Raw genomic sequence first — 21,671 nt, 5'->3', positions numbered from 1 at the left:
TGACTTGGCAGCAAACTCAGATAAATATTTTATATGTATGCACTTTTACTAATAGATTAGTAAATACATTATTTCTTTTAAATAAATCTTAAGTCCAGAATTGGAGAAATAAATGGGCAGCTTTGTTTTAAAAGTTCTGAAGTTCTATCATGCTTCTGTATGTGTGGAGCTAACCATTTTGGAAGAGACTGCTTTTCGCTGTCCTACAGGCAGCCATTTCTCTTCTCCCGCAGGCTCTGGCAACATAGGGAGCACAGACCCTCTTTAACGTGCCGTTTGGATGGTTCATTTTCTTTTTTGTAGATCTGCTTATATCTTTTCATTACTCTTAATGATTCTGCAATATAGGGATTATGAGTGCCATCTTCATGTTTTCATAAATCTCAATGCCATGTCTTTTAAATGCTGAGTAAACAGAAAAGCAGCTCTTTTAAGAAATCCTGGAGGAACTTTAGAAATCTCCCTATTTTGAAGGCAAAGAGTAATTTTCTTTTAAGTTGTCATAAAATTGTTGTGTTTTTACTTCTGCTTCCTTCTTAATAAACAGATCTTTTTATAATTATTAAATTAATTCATACTCATTGTGAAAAATTCAGAGAAGACAATAATAAGAAAAAAAAGTCCAACCAATATCCCACTACCCAGAAATAAGCACCATTAATATATATACACCACATTTCCTTCCAGATTTTGTTTCTGTTCTCCTCTCTCTCTCTCTCTCTCTCTCTCTGTCTCACACACACACACACACACACACACACAGGGACTTGGGGAGTTTTTTGTGCATTTTACTAAATAAGATCATAACATATATGTTTTTAGTAACCTGTTTTTCATTTAACCTCACAGGCATCTTTCCCTGTCATGTTTCTCACTTCAAGATGAAATTTCCTCCGTGTCTCCAGAGGTTTGTTTCCCACCAGCTAACAATCAGCTCCCGCCTACCGCTGTCAGGAGTAACATACCTGGGCCCTGCTTTGGAGGGAATTCAACTAGGACAAGGGGTTCTTGCAGCTTATTGAATGGGTGTGAACTCATAGGGGGAGAAATCAATAGTGCACCAGGATTTAGACAACTTAGCAAAATGTATGAGACAGTACTTTAGGTGAAGAATAACCATAGCAGCATGGTTAACCCGTTGGTTGGCTCAAATACATGTTTTATCTAAAGTTTTTGGCAGACACTAACTAGCCTGTTTAATGAGGTTAAGAAAATCATTGTGGTAATATGGTCTTCATGCTAGTACACCCATTCTATGTCCTGAAAGTTTTAAAAGCAAGCAAAATTAAAACAGTTGCATAGTTGCCTATATGGAAATAATCTGCATTTTCTACTTACACCTCTATGTGGTGATAAATTTGATCAACTTTTGATTCCACCGCAACAGGAGCTCAATCCTCTGCCTTCATTAGACAATAGTCACAATAAATTATTTAATTATAGAAGCAAATGACTAGAAATAACAATAAAGAATTATAAAAATTTATCCAGAGGATCAAATCAATATTTTGATTTATCCAGAGGATCAGATCAATATTTTGTGTAAAAATAACTACGTGAGTATGAAATATCACTTTTATGGGTGAATTATTTACCATCTAGTGTACAATTGGGGGGTTGTTTTTTTTCTTACATTGGTTCAAGTTTCCTATCAATGAACTAAATATAGAAGGTAGGTAAGGGAAACCATCTTCCTAACCTCACATCCAACCCCAGTCCCCAGACAATGTGACTGTATCTACAGCACTTTCTGCTGTACTGCAAATGTCAAACAGAAGGTGTAATGGATTTAATATTAGCGCTGGCCAAGGTGTTGAGGGAGCTGTTAATAATGTCACTCCAGTTATTGATCTGAAGCCTTTAAAAATCAGAGAAAAGTGAGAGATCCCCTATTGGGGAAAGGCATACAGTGACTGGTTTTTATTGCCAATATATTTCTACATATAGAGTGGCAACTTTCTGGAATTATGTTATCACCATTAATCTCTCTGAGATTTTTGGAGTCATTATATGATAAGATAATATCATGGAAACTGTTTTGCATGCTAATGCTAAAAGATTGGACCAAATCTTTTAGACATAGATACAACTTAAAAATTTGCATGGGGGCTACAGCATTCATACAAATTGTCAAATGATAGGAGGCTATTATCATAGATTTGTTCTTGATGACAATATCATATCTACTGGAAGTGTAAGCAACAAACTACATAGTCTCTGGATGAGCTGGACTCCTCTTTTGCATTTCTAAAACTCTGTACACAACCCTTATAGTCACTAAGTTAAAATAGAAATGGACTTTGTTCTTACAATTAGTGCACATTTTCAGGAAACTGCTAATCCTTCAATCTGAATGGCAGTTCATATGCAATGAAATTCCCGCTTTCCATAGTCCCCAACTAATAAATGAAATTAAAATGTATAATTTATGTTGAATGTTTATCAAACTGCAAATACACGTTTAATTCCTTTCCATATTCATTCAACATAAGCAAAGATAAATCCATCAGATAATGTACCACAGTGATCTCTGATGGATTGAATATGAGATGCAACTCTACTGGGGCTGCAGCAGTGATCTGAACCAGTTCACAGCCCCCCCCCCCCCGCACACGCTGGCTTGACTCCTGTTAAGATTCAGGTGCACATGGACATGGCAAGTCTAATAGAAAGCAGCCTAACCAAAACTATCCTTTTCACAACCCAAAGAGATCAACATTTAGTCATAAACTCAGCTTTTACCCCAAACTAATATCCAAAATTATTTATTCTCAACTATGTCGTACTTGTTTTGAAATAGAAATCACCTTCTTGCCAATCCTGAAGATGATGCATACACTGCAAAACTAAGCCAATACCCCAAAGTCTGCCTTGCCAAACTTGGAATAATTTCTTTGCCTCAAAAGAACTACCTTGATACAGTACTATTTTTTCATGCAGAAAGCAGGCCATTTTAAAATGTCACCTTCAGCCCAGTTAAGCCGAGCAAGATCACCTGGAACTGTCACCAGAAGGGAAAATATTCCCCTTTGGTCTTTTCCTACTGCACAAGGACCAGGCACACTCATCACTGTAATCTGTATATGCTCATGGTTGCTCTGTGCGTGATGACAACACTTGGAAAGCAACCTGAGGTTCAAGAATCTTGCCTGAGGGAACTAAAGAAAAATAAGGTAAAATCTCTTCTTTCCACTGGACTTTCTGGCCCAATACCTAAGCTATGCCCTTCCAGGCCAGCTCCAAGAATGCACAGGCATCCTTAGGGACCTCACACCTTGACCCATGAAAATCAGCATACTCATTTAGCTACAGAAGGGCAGCCTCCCTTTTGTTCCAAGAAAAGATGTTAGGTCTCAATATGGTTCTGCATGCCATTCTGAAACTAACTTCCCCTTCCAAAGTTTAGGTCACAGTGGTTGCATTTCAAAAAAGTACAGTTTTTATATAAATTTTTATATAAATATTATATAAACAAATAGTTTAAATTTATATTGATATATTTTATATCAATCGATATATATACTACACACACACACACACACACACACACACACGATAGGATAGCAAATAACTTTGTTCAATAATAGAAACAAAGACCTCTTATCAAAATACAAATAGGTTTATTCACTTTATGTATAGCATTTCCTCCACAAACCTTCCATTAAAGGTCTAGGAAATCAAATTTTTTTAAACCCACTATTTTTAAGTTTTCTTATGTAGCTTTCTAGGTTAGAATCTTGACTTCCTTTTACCAATAGTGATAAAGTGTACATTTTTCAAGTTTCTAAAATGAAACCTAAGAAAAAGTTGTTAATGATGACCTGTCTCTACACACACACACACACACACGGTTGTCTTTGTCATTAGATAATTAAAAATTATGGATTCTATAACTGTTGCCTTGAACAAAGCACAAGTTATTTGCTTTTAATACATATCACTGCACAGAAATTTCATCCCCGTCCAAATTATACCATTCTGAATTCTTCATCTGCACTAAACAGCAGACTTACAAAGGATCAGTTACCTGGCATTGACTGAGCTTTGCAGGGTGCACAGATCTGAAGAGGCAGAACTGGCTGGAAACCATTTCCACCCCTAGTGAGCAATTTACTCATGATTGCTTGGGGAAAATACTGGAAATATTGCTTCTGTGTAAAGTTTGCAACTTCCAGTTGTCAGCTCTTTGCCAAGCAGTTATTTCCAAGTATAGCTTTAGAAGCAAAGCATACTCAGGCCAGTGATAATGGTGGTGTTCATACCCTACTTAGTGTATACAGAGCACAAAAACTGCTAATTACAGGAGTTAATTCACACCATATCCCTCTGAGACAAGTCAGTTTGTTATCCTTGTTGTACGGCTGGGGGAAAAGCGATGGAAATTCTAAGTGGCTTTCCTCCAGCCACACAGGTTAGTTTTAGTAGCCCAGATTAAACTAAAGGGTGCATTATTAGAGTTGGAGTAGGTGGGAAGCCTAAGAACTGGATAGAAAAAGGAGATAGGACCCTGGTAAAAATCAAACCAGAGGAATTTCTTCCAAGGGGATACTGAAGTCCAGACAGAAACCTAATTATCTCCTATGCATATATTTCATTGGCTAAAACATATTTGTTTTTCCAAAGTAAAATCTCTCACTTATAAACAGAATCATCCATCTAATACTTTGCTTTCATTTCTACACTGAAATTCCTTATGCTGTGTTAATTCAATGACAATAAGTAGCATCTGAATTAAACAAGCAAAAGTCCCTTGATCCATATTTGCTGTATGACTCCTCAGCCAGAAGCACAATCAAAATAGTCTCTGTGCACCTGCTTTAGCCAGCACCAGCCAGCCTCTACACAATGTCTCTAGACTCTTCCTTCCAGAACCAGAAAAAGAGCAAATAGAGCACTGGTATCCATCAGAAGGCAGACATGTCCTCCTGGTAGTATCTACTCATGGAACACAATCATGATTTCTTGGACCCATGGGAAACATCACTCAATTTGTTGGTTGACAAAATTAGCTTGAGAAGAGGGAAGAATGTGCATTTTTTTTCTCTGTTACTAAATAAGAATGAATTTTCATTCAAGATCTAGGACCACTTGACAATAAAGGCACCTCAGATTACTCAACAACTCTTCATGGAATGTCTGCCTCATGTTAGACAATATATGAAATACTGATAAAATAAAGGTGAAGCTTCCTGCCTTCCAGGAGTTGACCATCACGTGAGGGGAAAGATTAGTATGATGTGGAGGTGCAATGACAATAATCAGGGCACCCTGGAGTACAAGAGGGATCGCACTGGAGTACAAGTTGGCAGAGCTCACTCAGAATTAGGAACAATGCTTTGACATGCCCAGACATAGGTAGACCACAACTATCAGCAACTTTGGTAACATCATCAAGAGGTTTGAGTTTTTGTAGTTGTTGTTGTTGTTGTTGTTGTTCATTTATTAGTTAGATAGCCTAAAAATTGCCTCACATTCGGCCTACTGCATGCTAGGTTCACAGGAACATTGGTTACTCTGACTTGACTGTTCCCTGGGCTCTGTACAAGAGTTCTGAATGGGAGGTGCCCCTAAACAGCCTCCTTTCCACTTATCTGAGCCAATGTTACTAACTGAAATTCAAGAAATTCCAGCTTTGAAAAACTATACTCTTTTAGCTTTATCTACTCAAGGCAAAATTTGTTGCAAAGACTGTAAAAACATTAACAATATATTAATAGCTTTTATTCTGTTTACCTATATATTCCAGTTGCAAAAATAGGCCTGTATAAATAACTTATTACTCAAAATGACCCCAAACCAAGACTAGAGAGGGTAAATAACTTGCTTCACATCAGAGTAGATGGTGGATCCAGAATTTGAACTCAACCTCTTTTTTTGTTTTGAATACTTTGCTTGGTAGTTGCTGGCAACACAAGAGGCAGATAGGACACTTGCCCTTACAAAATTGATCATTGTCTGCAGGTGTAGACACAGTCAACAGCCACGGGGTGGGGGGCAGGGGGGACTGTCTTGCTCTCCTCAATTGTGGCATACAAATTGCAAGTGGTAAAGAAGTCAGGGAGTAAGTAGTTCAGTGGCTGGCCCAGCTTTGAGGAGGAGGAATGATTTGCATATCCTGCCTGAAAAATCAACCTAAGGGTAAAGAGGTGGAGATCATCTAGGGGATTCATCCTCAGTAGCACAGTGGGGTGAGGGGAGGCAGGAAGGAACCATGTGGTCCTCACTGAAGCAAGGGTACTTGCTTATCTATAGTAGGGCTAGATTGTGGAGGAGTTGAGGTACCAAAGTAAAGCATCTGATATTGATAAATCTAAGTATCACTCATTAAAGAGAGCAGTGATCCAGTGGAAATATTAGTTTATCAGTTCTCTGTTTAAAAGAATCTCAAATTTAGAACTATCTTCCCTGAGAGTCATATTATACAACTCCTCCTGGATTCCTGGATTTTTTATGCAACCAACATAACTGTTCCTGTGTCCTGGCTGCTCTCCACGTGCCATGGACTCTGCTAAGCCTCTGCTATGCGTTACCTTGTTCATTCCTCACAAAATACCCTGAAGATAGTACCATGATTTTTCCCATTTTATAGATGAAGCATGAAAAAATAGAGTGAATTAAAAAATTATAGAAGTCTTACCCATTAAATAGGTGGGAAGTCTAGGATTTGTATCCAAACAGCCTGGTGTCAGAACCCCCATTCCTAACCATTCCTCCAAGGTATATCTCAATAGCCCGTAGGAAATACCTGTCCATCCTCTGCCTGAGACCACCAATTGGGGGCACTCACCATCCTTCCCAAACAGCTCTGCCTACTGTTCTTAGTCTTCCATGCAGCATAGGTAACTTATGTTTATTGCACTTGATATTGGATCCTTTATCTTTGAAGAATGTTCAGGATAGGTTGAATAAAGAAGACTGGAAAAAAGAAATAATTTAAGAGGCTGTTTCTGTAATCCAGAAGTGAATGAGCAGATCTTGAGAAAAAGAATTACTGAAAGGCCTTTGCAAAGAAAGAAATGATTTAGAATTAAGATAATATTTAGAAAAATGTAGAAATGTACCTTGTGGTTAGTCTTTAGCCAGAAGTTTATGGTGACTACTCTAGAAATTATGCAGGTCTTGAGTTTTCACAAATGATTAGGATTAAGAATACCATCTGTCCACTCTCACTTTTTTTTATCAATTGGTTATAAAATCTTGCAACTTATGAAAATTACTAAATTATATATACTATTGATCATGAAATATTAATATATCTTTTCTCAGAGTTCAAATCTGCTCCTTTTTATGTTTTATTCAAGTATATCATGTGCCTTTGTTAAAATGTCAGTATGTTGGTCAGTGTCTCTCACTTATCAAAACATGTCCTCGCCAAATAAAAACAGTAACAGCTCTGATAAAATTGATGACTTCAAAAAAATTAAAACTCTCTTGTGTCCAGCCATCCTTTATCAAACAGAGCAAGTCTTTATTCAGAAGGGGATCAGAAGTATAGAAATTGATTTAATTGATGATATAAAAATAAATTAAAATATGATCAATATTTAGGGAAATACTCCATTTCACACTCGGAAGTATAAAAGTAACTCAAGTTCAGTAGTTTAGATATGTAAGACATTCACTTGTTCTTTCATTCATTCATTTATTTCTGTACCCATTCAGTCATTATTTATTGCATGTGCAGGTTCTTGGGGTAGAATCATTACCAAAAAGTTCCCTGCTCTCACACAAACTCCTGCCAAAAGGTGTCAAAATATTTCTGTTGAAAAAATTCAGTTAACAGAAGTTTCCATTTTCTAAGTAGGTAAATCAATACATCAATTTGTGATGGACCAGTTAGTCTTCTCTGCTTTCTAAATGCACAGCTAACATAAATTCCAAGCCAGCGTTTCCAAAATACATTCCTCAACATAACTGTCCTATGAGATGCTCTTTGAAAAAAAGTTCCCACAGATAAATAACAAAGGAAAAAGTGTCATGGTCATCTTCTTATTGAAGAATAACAATGAATTATTAACTTAGTGACAATTTGAAATTTGTGTCAATAAACCTATTTTTTAAATTAGTCTTTCACAACTTTCAACTCTATTAGTCTGTTTCTCATTGCCATAAAAATACCAGAATCAGGCTAACATTATAAAGAAAGGAGGTTGGTTTAGCTCACAGTTCTAGATGCTGAAAGTCCAAACAACATGGCACTGGTATGGGCCCATCTTTGCTGTGACACCTAATGGTAGGTGTCAACAGCAGGGGTATATGTGGGAGGAAGATATCATATTGCCAAACAAGAAGTTAGAGAGGCCAGAGTCCCATGGTCTCTTCCAAGGGCATGCCCACTAGTAGGAACTTCCACTGGATTTCAACTCTTAATAGTCCACCACCTCCCCCCATAACCCACCACATTGAGGATCAAGTCTCCAACACCAGAAACCTTGGAGACACATTCAAACCATAGTGATGGTAAACTTCTTTTCTTAGAGAAACTCTTACTAACTCACCCAGAAACACATGATTAAGCACCATATACATGATCTTGTTTCTGGTAGGTGGATGCCAATTCTTCCCACCATGCCACTCTTGGCCCTCCTAATACAAGCAGGGTCACAGATGAGCCACTAAGGTCCAAGGTCAAATATCTACTTCCTTTAATAGCTCTCCCAAATGTTTCTCATCAGTAGTCAGGGTGCCCTTCAGCCCTTCTAAAGGTGAGCTCCTGGAAGAATTTATTAACTAACTGAAATTTTTAAGACAAGACCTATCAGCTTCTAAGTTTTGCATTTTTTTAATGCAGAACTGGGCTTTGATCTGCAAGCTTTCACATTTCTCTTTCACCTTGTCCTCCCTATCCTTTATTTACATACAGAAAGCACAAAAGTCTCTGGTCCTCCACCTACAAAAGCACTACACCAATAGATATTAGTGTAAAGATATAATTATGACTTCTCAGAGTAGTGCAGTGGTAATAATCAGCTACTAGCTTGTTTTTCCTTAATTGTAGCAATTTAATTAAGTTGCACTTTCATATTATTGATTTTTTTTAAATCCACAGTCTGATCACTTGCAAGTGACCCTATTAACTGAAAGTTGACTGCATATGAGGATGTCATTCCTAAGCCTAATTTGAAGACGTACATCCTAAACTATTTCTGTATTAGTCACAAATAAGTACATAGGTCCTTGGAACTAGACAGCCTGTATTCATTTTCTTACCACCAGGTTCTGTCACTTAGTAGGTAAATGACCTTGAGCAAGTTAATTCACTTATATGTACCTCAGTTTTCCTATTATAAAATTTTAGCCCTCTAGTCTAGATTGGAAAATGCGATAAAAACCAATCACATATTGGTTTTATCTTCAAATTAATTAATATATTTATTATTATTATTATATTATGAGTGTATACACATAAGTGTGTGTGTATATATATATATATATATATATATATATATATATATATATATATATATATATATATGGTTGGCTTGAATTTGGGTTTCACTGACACTCTTCTCCAGCTGCCTGACTTAAGATGCTACATGAATCACAATACCCCATAGGTGTGCTTCTAAAAGCACATGTGGACATGTGCATACACACACACACACACACACACAGTTCTTTTGTAGAGACTCTATTTAAGGGGAAACACTCTTAGAAATAAATAATTTACCTCCCTCCAACCTCTATAACACAGAGATTTGGCTTTGTATAGGCACCTATTTTTTAATTTTTTTTAAGTTGTAGATGGACACAATGCCTTTATTTTATTTATTTATTTTTATGTGGTGCTGAGGCTCAAACTCAGTGCCTCACATCTACTAGGCAAGTGCTCTACCACTAGCTATAGCCCCAGCCTCAGGCACCTTTTTTTATATACTCACTTTTCTCAATAAATAGATTTAGCTTTGCAGATTCACATTTTTTTGTATGCTCAATTTTCTTAAAGCATAATCAAGATGCCTGATTCTTTTTCTCAGAAGTCCTGCCCACCATTCCTAGATCCTGCACACCAACACATGCCTGCTAACTTTCCTTATTTAAGTCTAGTTTACAGACTGCCCACTTCCACTTTGGAATGTACCTGTATATTTGTCCCAAAGGTTTGCAGCTTCTAGCCTGGCCCATTAAAATATGTTCTCCTTATGACTCAATGATTTGGCTAGCAGTCATGGTATACATGATGTGTATATATGACTGATATTTTTCCATTTTATCTGACTGGGTCATTTTGGTGTAGCCACAGCCACAACATGTATTATGTTCCACAAAAGACTATGTGAATTGGATGTTAGGTCTCCACAACCTAAGGTTCCTTTTACTATCAAATCAGCTTTCCTGCAGCCTTCTGGTTCATGCTGGAAAATGGGGTGGGGGACCCAGCATTGGTTTGAACTTTAAATGAATCAATTTATTTTGTGTAGGAGGGCTTCAGTTCATCACTAATCTTGAGAAGTGAAATGAGCATAGATCTGGTAGAATGCTTCTGTAAAAGAAAGAGAGATGCCCAGATGCCCTGGCCATGGGTACTATATATGGACTTAAATAAATAAATTAAGAAACTCATTTCACATAGGCCACCAAGCAGTCATGAGATGTTAATGACTTTTAGTCACTGCCAACCTGGACAAAATTCAAGCCAATGACCTATGGGTGAAAGGCTCTATATATCCCATTACCAATCCCCTGAGCCATCCAGTCGCCCCTGACAAGGTATTTCATCATACCAAGTACAGTGCAGTACAATAGTCCAAATTCCTATACTGTCAGGAAATCTTCTTCCACTTGAAAATTTTAAAAGCACATCAAAGAAAGGCAGAAAACCTAGTTCCTCAAATAAAGGAGTAGTTATTAATTTAAAAAAAACTTTGGAAGAAGGGAAACATGGGTTTATATATGTACATGCACATAATGTTGAAATGTTTTTTAATCTTAATATTTTTGTTATATTTACTTCACTGAACACTTGATTCAGTAATATTTAGTAAACTGGCATATTTTGGAATTTCATTTAAAAAGTCATTAATTTTAGTTTAACATTTGTATAAAGCTGATTCGTTAAACCCTCAGTGCCTTCTTTCTAGCTTGTTTTTAAGTGTCATAAATAAATGACTTAAATGTCTCACAAGACAAATGTTCTTTAATCATCTAATGCACTCATTTATCCTAAGCCTTAACCTTAGTCCTAAATTAAGTCTGTTGCGAAAACATAACTTCATCTAAAAACACCCATCAATCCTACATGGTTTTGATAAGCACATTTAAAAAACATAAACCATCAGACAGTTGTCAATCTGGGTGAAGCCCAGTCCCATTTAAGAGTTATTCCCCAGCACTCATATTTCATGCCCACACCACCAACAGAATTATAAGAGAGAATGGCTGGTATTTGGGCCTTTGCTGAAAGTATCTATTATTATATTTAATTTACATTTGAATATTTGCAAATACATTTTATGAGAATGTGAAATGAAACAAAGACTAGAGAAAAAAGACAGTCCCCTTTCTACATCAGATACATTGGGTTTTGTTTGGAGAAAATATTAATAATTTGACAATGCTGTAAATACATTAAAATTTCATGATCACATATTTAGTAAATTGCATGTCATGCCTTTGATTAATTTTCATTTGTTCATGGTCCTAAAAATCTGTCAAAGAATCTGGCTGCTCAGGGCTCATACATGAGTGATGATTACCGAAATGTTTGGTGCAAGGAGAAACGAAGTGAAAGTGTAATGGAATAAACACTTGACTAAATTGGGTACTTAATACCTCATAACTAAAAATTCAGTTTGGTGAAATCTTAGCTTTGACAGGTACCCACTTTAATTCCAAATTAATTCTTATGTCTTTTATTTGCCAATGGTACCCTTTCACAGTAGGGAAAAGATAATCTTCCTGTTTTTCTACTGGTTTCCTTGGGTCCTGCAGAATTATTACCACAGAGCCCCTTGGGGTTGTTGGATGCTCCCTCCCATCCCGGACTGGGGCTTTAAAATTATTTTTAAATAGATAAGAGCATTCAGCAAATAGCTACATTGAGAATAAACTCAGAAATTATCACCAAGGCCCTTCCTCTGCCATAATTTGTCAAATCTGCTGATAGGAAACAAATTCTATTCATAAAGATTTTATTTGGGGGGGTACTCTTGTGATTTGGTAGCAATTCAATTATAGTTTTGTGAGATAGGGAGCCCAGAGAGGGAATCCAGACTGACAAGAAATATGACAGGACAGTTACAGAGTGTTTATGCAATTAAACTTTCACTGACAATACCTGCAGAATGATGAATGCGTGGGCGGAGGTATGTGAGCGCAGGCAATGCCCCACAAGTATTGCCCATTTTTCATTATTATACAACTGTTCAGATCTTTCAAGAACAGCCTGAAGTGAGGTGGAAAAGAGAGTGCTGTTCTGCAGCATGTTAACCAAATGCCTTTTTTTTTTCCTTCCCTCCCTCCAATGGGTCTTGATGTGCCAGGTGATAAAAGAACATCTATTTTAGAAAAATGTTTCGAAAAGATTAAGATTTACCCTAAGCTTGACATGTATTAATTTTGGATACCAAAAGAGGTTTTTATTCTTTTTTCCTTCTGCAACTTTATATCACTTCCCAACTGATAGAAGAGTGCATAATTAAACTGTTGGGTTATTCATTTTATGCAAGCAGGTGCAAAGGGCACTATAAAAGTAGGATTTTACTGATGTTAGATTAAGAAAGAAAGGAGAAACTTAAAAGCCTTTTGTAGAGAACCAGAAAAGCTTACCGACAAGATTAATTTGGTTGGGCAAAGTCAGTATTGTATGTCTCGGTCTTCCAAGGATATATGAAATAGGGAAAGTTGCAGGATTTCAGAGCTTCTAAAAGGCTGTGGAGATTTTTAGGTTGTTAACAGCCTCATCTGGAATCATTATGTAGGACTATCAGTTTTGGATATGATTTTGAGTTTTTTTTTAACATGCATTAAAGACCCTCATGTCTTTAAAAAAGAAAAAAAAAAAAAGATTGGAGTTGATTTGTGTAGACTTCATGTTGGCAAAATCAGCAGTGCCTGGAATGACAACTGAACTTGCAACAAAGCCAATTCCTCCCCGAACACAGAGCTTGGATGATGCATGTGCTGCAGGGAGAGAAAACAGTCCCAGCATGTGGCACAAATAGGCAAATGGCAGAAGCAAAAGCCACGTGTCTTCCCTTAATATTTACACATCTATTTAAATTAATGAGATCTACTTGGGGAAAGGAAATAATATTCATCCTCAAACCATTCATTCATTGATTTTTGACCTCTGAAAAGCTGCTTTTGATAACAGTTTTTTGTTTTTGATTTGCTTTGCTTAAGATTGGTTCTCTTTTGTTAATAACATTCTTATCCATTCTGAGGAACTGGAAATCTTGAATTTTTTTACTTAGAAAATTTCAGTTGTTATAACCAACCACCATTACTTTTTCCTCTGTTTGGGTCCATACTCAAAGGCAGAGAGCTAAGTTGTGTGCCTACCTAGACAACTGTTTCTGGACTGAGTTTTTGGGTCAGTATTGAGCTTCAACATGACCATGTGGAGGTGATTATAAATCAGACTCATATCTAGAGACAGTGTCTACATGATTCCACCAATTTGATAAATTCAGTAAATTAATGGGTCACTTCAGTAGAAGCAAAACTGTCAACCTTGTTTGTACTAGAGGTGAGGTAACCAGACATCTCTATCAAAATGACCAACCCAGAAATCCCAGATAAACTATAGTCTCAATATGAGTTTTTATAATTATCCCTTTGGCCTAAAACTTATACTCTATTACATTTATTAAAAAAAGACCCTGATTTTGTCAGATATATTTTTAATATGCACTAAAATTGGTAGTTAAAAAAATATATTGTTTTCACATTACTTAGGTGTTAAAATTACATGGTGGTGTTCCTTTATTTTCAAAAACCAAACCTAATCCTGTTAATTCAAAGTGAATAACAAACAGGACTAAGACTTTTTCCCAAGTTGTTACATTTATTCAACCTGCTTGTGTTTTGTTCTTCATCATAATTATTTCCAAGTCAAATCTGCACTGATTTCCTTGCGGACCCGCGTACCTCTGACTAACTTAAAGAATTGAGCTGGGATAATTCACACAATTCCTCAGGGGTCATGTTCACTGTTTTTTTTCAAGGACATTTTTATTACAAAGCTGATGAAATTTGCATATTAATTCATTTCTTTCAATTTTTTAAGATTAAATGTTGTCAACATGTATCAGTGCAAGGCTCTGACAGTGCTGATGAAATGGGTCAGTCAAGCTTGAACATTTAGAGTAATGCAGCCATCTGCAACCCCCTCGCCCCTTGTGGAGTTCTGTGCTACCATTGCAACTTGATTAAAAAAAGTTTTATTCAACACAGGATATTAAAACATTATCTAAGAAATGATATGTGTTAGTCTTTCCATTTGCCCAGAAAGTGAATTTGACAACAAAATGGATGAAGGAAATCCTGGCTGACTTGGAGTTAGTGTTCCATCAGTCTCAATTAAACAACAGCCCAAAAAAAGCCCCCCAAAAGTTTTAAGTTTGGTGAAAGGAACTTGGAAGGGAATTTGAATTTAATGTTTCCTCTCCTGTGTGAATAATAGTCAGAGAAGGTCTTGCAGTTATAGTGCAGGCAAGGAGAAGGGGGACAGGTGACAGGAGGTAGAAGAGCTGCTATAACTTACTTCCCAGTGTCCTCAGAGGTGAACTGCCCTTTATTTTGTGCACAACTAATAAGAACAACCTTCACCAGTCATATATAAAGGCCTTACAATTATACCTGTATGTACGTGATTTTCATTTCTCTCCACATACCCAACATGAACACTAAGCTACACTGACTTATCCAGTAAGTCTTATTCCATCAGACACTCTCAAACATGAAGACCACTTGAGTGAGAAATCCCTTTAAGATTGCCTTTTTGTGCAACCCTCATGACCTTTCCAGATCACTTAATTCTATGCCAGAGTTTTGGTATGTACATTTTTGGGGATGTACATGATGCCATCAATAGATTCCAAAGGCCACCCAAAGGGGGCTAAAAATCGCCAGACTGCTAAATGTGGGTAGCAAGGTACCCTGCAACCACATGGCTTCATTCTGGCCATATGGATAATGGAGGTACCTTTTCATACCTCCACAGTATGAAAAGTCATTTACAATACTTTGAGGTTCTCCTGGGAAAACCTCACAGAACCAGATGACCCCAACTTTTCAACTCTATCTCTGCTTGTACGTGGTCACCTCCTGGGAGCTTCAGAAATAGTTCACAGGTTTAAAAAAAAAACAAAACACTATTTTCTTTGAATGTAATTTGTAGGTAAATAAAGTCATATACTAATCACATTAAAGATTCTGATTTTTGAGGCTGCTCCCCATTAGCAAGCACTGTGTCCACCACTAAATTCCTAGTCAATGCATTTGTCCAATATATGTAAAATACCATTAGCTAGAAAAGTTTGTTTCTCAAAGTGAAAGGAAAAAATACAGTATCTAGTATGAAGGGAACAACAGAAAAAGAAAGTTGTCTCAGAAATAGTTTTGTCTCGATTTTGAATTAAACTCCCAAACTCATATTGGATTGAAAAATCAAAATCAGACTTCACATTGTCGAGTTGGAAAATGTCAGATATGAAATATTTAAACTGTGGAATACAGTCTTCGACTTTGGGTTATAAAACTTTAATTTTGTGAGTTGGTAGCACTCCAAAAGTTCAATATTTTTAATTCTACAAATCCATGTTTATTAACTTTCAAGGTTTAAACAGTATCACCAAGTCTATTGAAACTAAATTATTCTGACTTGTGAGAGCTATAGGGTAGCTATAATTTGTTTTCTATTTCTACATAAGTGACAAAGACAAAAGAAAGAACAAATAAAAGGGATTGATTGCCACAACAATCCCTTTTTATACTTTCAAAATGACCTAAAACTCTCCTGATCATTACAGCAAGAACTCAAGCCCACAAAGCTTTAACTGTGGGGTTTTCCAGTGTAAGTCCAGTGGTACCTTATGTAGGGGTTGCCCTATGTTCTTAAAAAATGAGAAATTAAGCATATTCCTCCCAAAAAAAGAAACATTCCTTTCTTTCCTTCTTATTTAGGAAATATAAACTGGTACTCTTATGATAGCTTTGAAAGCCTTTAACTCAATGTCACGATTAGTTGCTAATAGCATTGATGATTTTTCATTTCCCTCCAATTATCACTCTTACAACTCCCCCAATGCTTCATCCTTATTCCTAGTGATTATCTAGCATGTCACTGTTCATTTGCTAATTTATTCAGCATTTGTTCAACACATACTATGTGCCAACTAAGTGAAATCCTATCATGAGGCAGTGTTGTGTCACAAAAGAATCCTAGACTAGAAGAGAAACCCACAGTTCACTCCTGATTCTGTCTCTATCAACTGGCTTGTCTTTTAAGCGTGTGTTTACACTCTGAGCTACGTTCCTCACCCACAATATGAAACTAGCATTTAAACTAGCTAGCATTTACTCGTCAAAAGATGTAATAAATATCAAAGTACTTTAAAAAACGCAAAGTGTTTTATTTAAACAGCTCAGCGGAGAAACACATTTGGTAAGTACTGTAGCACAGTTCATTGGAGGTCATCTTGTAATTCTTAAGTTTTTATAGGTGAACAGTGGTCTCTTGGATGTTTACACTCTAATACCATATCCATAGCAGCTGCTGTTGACTTCAACATCCAAGTTAGATTATCCAACACAGTTTTGATGAAATTCATTCCTCTACCTAACTTAATCTGTATGTAATTTAGTTTGTTGCCAGGGAAGGAAAGTACATTTGCTGTAAACCCGAACTTCTTGTTGCTAGCAAGAAAATTCGGTTGTTTTGTTTATTGCTTTTGTTTCATATATAATGTATATGACTTCATGATGATTTGTTCAGGGAAGAGAAATTGAAGAGTTACCCTTGCATCTAGAATCTGCTGAACATATGCTACAAAAGCATTACCTTCTTTTGAGTTACCCAAATCAACTTGAAATACTAAGTTATTCTCGTAGGGACTATTTTCTCTGCAAAATTATGAGCTTTCTCCTCATTCAGTGATGAGTCTTTTCTTGGCTTTACAAAGCCATGTCTTTCTTCACTTCAAGTTTGTTAAGCTAGCTACTCCCTATTCTAGGTCCAAAGTTCTCAAACATTTGAGTACAGGAGAATTTTGTTCAAAGTGAAGATTTTGGTCACCATCCCTGGATATCCAGATGCCTGCTTACATCACTGAATCTTTTCTGAGCCATGTTTGTCATCTAAATAAATCCACATCCCATATCTATCAGACCACAATTCTATCCAAATTCCAGGCCAGATTATCCCCCAGGCAGCTTGGAGCCACACAACCACATTTTTCAGATAATCTAGGGGTTTGGCTGAACTTTCCTTCTTGATTGGGGTGATCACAATATAGGATGAGCTGATTTGAATTATTCATTCTGAAAACCAAAAGAACTTTCCTTCATTTTTTTTTGATATGTGAGTTAATTATGAGGGATGGGGAGAAACTGCATTTATGGTGCCAATACAAATGAAAGTTCAGTCTCTAGCAAGACTGATTAAATACAAAACTCATTCTCCAAAAATAACTTGATCAGAATGAACCTTTTAATTGGTCTTCTCATGTGGAGATGGGAGAATATGGTAAATTGATAGCCAAGTTGATGATGGAGAAGTATACCTTAGAGTTGTAACTTAGCCACGCACTTACTAAAGCTTCATAAAGAATTACAAGTTCATGTGTATCAAATAGACTCTTCTTCCTTCTCTCCAAATAATATATAGACTTTAATATATGGATCGATCAATGGTGGCAAGAGAGATTTGGATGAGAGATTGTTAAATTTGTGCAAGAATCATGTACTTAATTATTCCCCACAGCATAGGCAGAATATTTAGGCATTCTGTTTCTTCTCCTCAAAATGTCTTTCTCTTAAATGGGTACAATTATAATAAGCGCCTTAATAAATTTCCACCCTGGGAGAACTCTTTATGCTTAATATTTAAGAGAATATATCCTTTCAGATGTGGCTTTGAGTGACTAGAACCTCATATGCAACTCATGCATCCCACAGTCTGCACAGCCCCAGGCAGGCCGTGGCAAAGAGCTGAGACACAGGCCCTGCCCTCGAGGAGCTGGGGTTCTGGTGAGCACTGGCAGTAAGTGACATGTTACACAAGTCATCACTCAAGTTACAATCACAGGGCTGGAAAGGACAACTATAAGGTGCCAAGCTACATAACAGGGTGACCTCCAGAACTTCCAGAAGGCAGATAAATATTTAAATATTCTCATTTCCCTTTTTGCTTAGGAAATAGGAACACAACAGTAAGGATATTTTTAAATGTATAAATAAGCAATTTGTGGCTATTTGCCATGACACTAGGCAATTCTGTGCTCTTTTGAAGGGGAGAGGAAAGTCTTGGTTTAACTCCCTTCAAGAGACATAGCATTAAAGCTGCTGCTTCTCCAGCCCTCAGAAGTTGTTCAGGGGGCACTACAGGAATAGTTTATATCTTGAAATTATTTTATACCCCAAAGTAGATAAATCACAGTTTTAAGTTTAGAACTTTAAAATTTTTTCTCCTCATCACGTGAAATGTCCTCATTGACCTTGCTTTTCAGGTCTTTCTGAACTGGTACTACCTGCCCCTAAATGTTAGTTTTTAAAACTCCTACCTTAATTCCCCTTTTTAGGGGTTTCACAAAGGAATCTTAAATGTTCTAGTAGAACTTCCTATTTGAAGTGGATCCTGTGCAGAAGGAACAGTTACAAAAATATCCAGTGTAGCTTGCTTGCTTTTGCAAAAATGAAGAGGAGTGATCTATAGTCAATCAATAGTCAGGACTCAGCTAAATAAATGAAGGTGCACCATACAACTAAAATACTATATAGCCATTAAAAAGAATGGTAAAGGGGCTGGGGTTGTAGCTCAGTGGTGGAGCATTTGCCTAGCGTGTGTGAGGCACTGGGTTCAATTCTGAGTACCATATATAAATAAAATAAAGGTCATCAATAACTAAAAAAAAATTAACAAAAAAAAGAATGGTTAAGATGTACATGTTCAAATATGGAAGCATTTCTGAGATATAAAGCAAAACAACAACCAAAAAAATGGCAAGGGGCAGAACAATGTAAATAGGCTGCTATTATTTGAGCATTGAGAGAAAGCATCAGCCATCACATGAACTGGCATAGGCATGAAGCATCTCTGCAAAGATTCAGAGCACACTGGGGCAGAGTAGTCTTGGGAGAGACTCCGGAAATTTGGGGTAGGAGCTGGGAGGAAGGCTTGGTTTGCATTCTACACCCCTCCCTGCTATTTAAACTTTAAAAAAAAAATGCATGTATGTTTTAACTTTTAATTTCTAATTGTTAGAAAATACTAAACATTTAAAAGCTGGATATGTCTTTTTGAAGAAATATCATCAATTAAAATCAAGTAATCAAATAAAAGGAAAATCTTTTTTTTTACAAATTATACTTTTTATAATGAAAACAGCCCCGCTACATTGTAAATTTGCATCAACAATATATCTATTTTTCCCTAAACTGAAGTACAAGAAAAAGAAAAGCTCAGGAAAAAAAAATTATTTGCACTGAATCACCAAGCAGTTAGCTCCTCCAGGCTCACAGACAGAAAGGGCGCCAGGAAAGCAGCTGCACTCATGGAAAAGGAGAAAAGCAAATCAGAATGCAGCCCTGTGACCTCTGGCAACAAATAGTGCTCAATGTGGAATGGGCACTCCTAGAACATTCCATGCTGAAACGCTTCGCCTCGGCCAGAGTAATTAGAACTGTAATTCAGATTTGGATTTTTCTCTGAGGTTTCACAGCTTATGAAGTCAGCAGAACAAGGTTATTAAATCATAGCCTAGTACCAAGTCAAAGAGATTTTTCTAAATGTAGAAGACAGGGAAATGCAAGCCCCAGCTGAGCAGTCCTGGGGGTGAGGCGATGAACCCATACAAGGCACAGCTAATGACCTGTTTTAGGGGCATAGCTCATATATTCCAAATAACAGGGGGGAAAGAATTCCAAATAGCTTAACATCATTAAACCCAAAATGCTATTGGATCCTTCCTCTGTGGCATCATAAAATACCTTATCCAAGTGGAGAAGGGATATGCTAGCTGTAAATCATGGAAAGTTTATGCCACCCCAGATGCAAACTTCACACTAACTTGTTCACTCTGGGGAAGGTTCATGGGTTTGCTTTGTTTGGGGGTTTGGCTTGTTTTTTTTAAAGCAATAATAGTCTTTGTAGGATGGCTGCCGTGTCAGCATTTATCTTGAAACTCGTGGATATGAGTTCTGACTGGAGTCACCTTTCTGACAAGTGTTATTGCGACCGTGTTTTATATCCCTGTTCAGAATGGTTTCTAATGATAATGCTCTGTCTACCTCGCTGCTTCACACTAAATTATAGATGCCACGATGACAGGGCAAACTGCATCCGAGCGCTGAGCCCGGCTCCCCGTGTGATGTCAGTGCCTCCACCCTTCTGTGCCTGGAATTAAAAATGGGAAGTGAAGATATGCAAAACATTTGTGCTTAAAAATAATGTTCTGTCAGTTATTAAACAAGTGATATTTCATTTAATCAGCTCAAGGGATTATTTTAAATGAAAAGGCAGAGAGGATGATTTTATTAACACATTCCTGCCCTAGAGTCCTACTGTAATAATTCTTTACCTGCCTAAATTAAAAAGTTATAATTCAGTCTGTCTACAGGAAGAAGTTCTGGGTGATTGGATTTTATTAGTTCTTTGATTTTTAGCTTCTCACAAATGGAGCTAAAGGCTGAAAAGCTTATCCTATAGCAGTGAGTGTTCAAGCCACTTAATAAATCACCTCTTCCCTAGATGGTGTTTGTGTCCAGGACGTACAAAGCCAGTGTGCCTCTGAATACCCTGGTTTATCAGAATGGGGTTCAGCTGACCAATCCACTTACATGTCTGAACCTCCCTGCAGTCCATTCCACCACTATTAAAGACAGTGTAGAAGATTTACTACTGTCCAAAATATATTTCTAAATGTTATTTGTCGATTATGTACTAAGCTCTATCTCAGATCTGAGGAAGAAGAGACACGGAAATGAATCTAATCTCGTTTCTGGCCTTAATGGATTGTATAGGCTAGTAGGAGAGGTACCCCATGCACAAAGAATACAGGGGTGTCTGTGAAACAAAGAACAGAGCAGAGGAGAACTGCAGTAGCTGACTAGAAGATTCCAATACCTACCCTGCCTGGGTGAGAGGAAGCATGACCACTCCAACACCCCCACGAACGTGGTGCTGTGTGGCTTGTCAGGTATTTTCAAACACATGCATATGTTTGTTTACTTGAGCTCTGAGACAGTCCTGTGAGGTTAGGTGAGTCCTTAATATAATTTTTATTTTACAAATAAGAAAACTGCAAACAAATAAATAATTTTTGCCTGATTATTGATCTCATGATTTAAAACTGAACTTCCAAGTTTGTCCTCATTAAAACATACGTTGTTGTTAACTTGCGATCTGTTTGGTCATCCACGTCAAAAGGAACACAGTATGCAAAACTGTGCATAACTATGAGTCCCTTTCTTAGGGAAAGTGTTTGTTCAGATGTTCGCAGTGCACCCTG

The 21,671-nt window shown here is 37.0% G+C and overlaps 1 protein-coding gene across 12 annotated transcripts in view; it reads left to right on the top strand.

Moving 5' to 3' along the window:
- Window positions 1–21,671, top strand: part of Npas3 (neuronal PAS domain protein 3) — an 851,762-nt gene that overhangs the window by 729,158 nt on the left and 100,933 nt on the right. The gene's annotated exons all lie outside the window — the stretch shown is intronic.

Source organism: Marmota monax, unplaced genomic scaffold (genome assembly GCF_021218885.2).
Source record: "Marmota monax isolate L192 unplaced genomic scaffold, Marmota_monax_Labrador192_F-V1.1 WCK01_AAM20220418_F8-fsc00222, whole genome shotgun sequence".
Lineage (NCBI taxonomy): Eukaryota > Metazoa > Chordata > Mammalia > Rodentia > Sciuridae > Marmota > Marmota monax.
The sequence above is the reverse complement of the archived record's forward strand: the minus strand, read 5'-3'. Positions and strand labels throughout refer to the sequence as shown.